The sequence below is a fragment of the Cynara cardunculus genome (assembly GCF_001531365.2).
Source record: "Cynara cardunculus var. scolymus isolate 2C chromosome LG 6, CcrdV1, whole genome shotgun sequence".
Lineage (NCBI taxonomy): Eukaryota > Viridiplantae > Streptophyta > Magnoliopsida > Asterales > Asteraceae > Cynara > Cynara cardunculus.
The window spans coordinates 17,538,733-17,540,015 of record NC_037533.1 but is presented as its reverse complement, the minus strand read 5'-3'; positions in this window follow the sequence as shown (position 1 = coordinate 17,540,015).

Genomic DNA, 1,283 nt, shown 5'->3' with positions numbered 1-1,283 from the left:
GAAACTGTTTCATGTATTGCTCTAAAATTAATGAAACTGTTTCATGTATTTCTCTAAAATTAAAATAATGAAGATGATAATATCCATGATTAACATCATCCACAATAAAAATGATTAATCAATCTTTCATAATTACAAAAAAATGAACAAAATGAAAAATTATGATTAGTTGAATGAAGGTTGTACGGTTTGTACAAATTAGGTGGTTTTTATTTGAACGTTCCCCTATATATATATATATATATATATATATATATATATATATAATACTAATTTAAGATTATCTTAATCTTAACATTATTAATATATATATATATATATATATATATATATATTAAATGGTTTGTAAAAATAAATTATCATGACTTTCATTTGAGCATTAAAACTTCGCTTATCGATTTGGTAAGCATTTATCGGATGTGATATCAACATGTTTGCATGAGGACCCGTGAGACCATTTTTTTATATTTGAGGCTTCACAGACTTTCACATCGTTTTGCTGTAAAGGTTATCTTTGAAACATTTTGCTGTGAAGTTTCAAGTGTAAAAAAATGGTCTCACGAAAACATGTTGGTCTCACGTGATTCCAAGTGTCTCTCTCTTTATATATACATACATACATATATACATATAAACATAGACTTGGGATCATGTGAGACCAGTCTGTTTTCGTGAGACCCGTGAGACCAACATTTTACACTTGAAACTTCACAACAAAAATGCTGTGAAGGTGACTTTTTAAAACCTTCACAGTGTTTTTGCTGTGAAGTTTCGACTTTTTAAAACCTTGACAGTGTTTTTGCTGTGAAGTTTACGTGTAAAAACGTGGTCTCACGGGTCTCACGAAAACAGGCTGGTCTCACGTGAACACAACCCTATAAACATATATATATATATATATATATATACATATATACATATAAACATATATATATATATATATACATATAAACATATATACATACATATATACATATAGGGTTGGGTTCACGTGAGACCAAAGGTTTTTCGTGAGACCCGTAAGACCAAGTTATGTTCATTGATCAACATTATAAACTTATGATCTAACGGTCTAAAGTTGCAAGGTGGAAATTTTGTAATTATTGAGAAGTTTTGTGGCGTTTATGAATGTTCAGATCTGACGATTGTAAATCTAATCCAAGGGTTGAGAATTGGTCTTACGGGTCTCACGAAAAACCATTGGTCTCACATGATCCCAAGTCTATACATATAAACATATATATATATATATATATATATATACATATATACATATAAACATA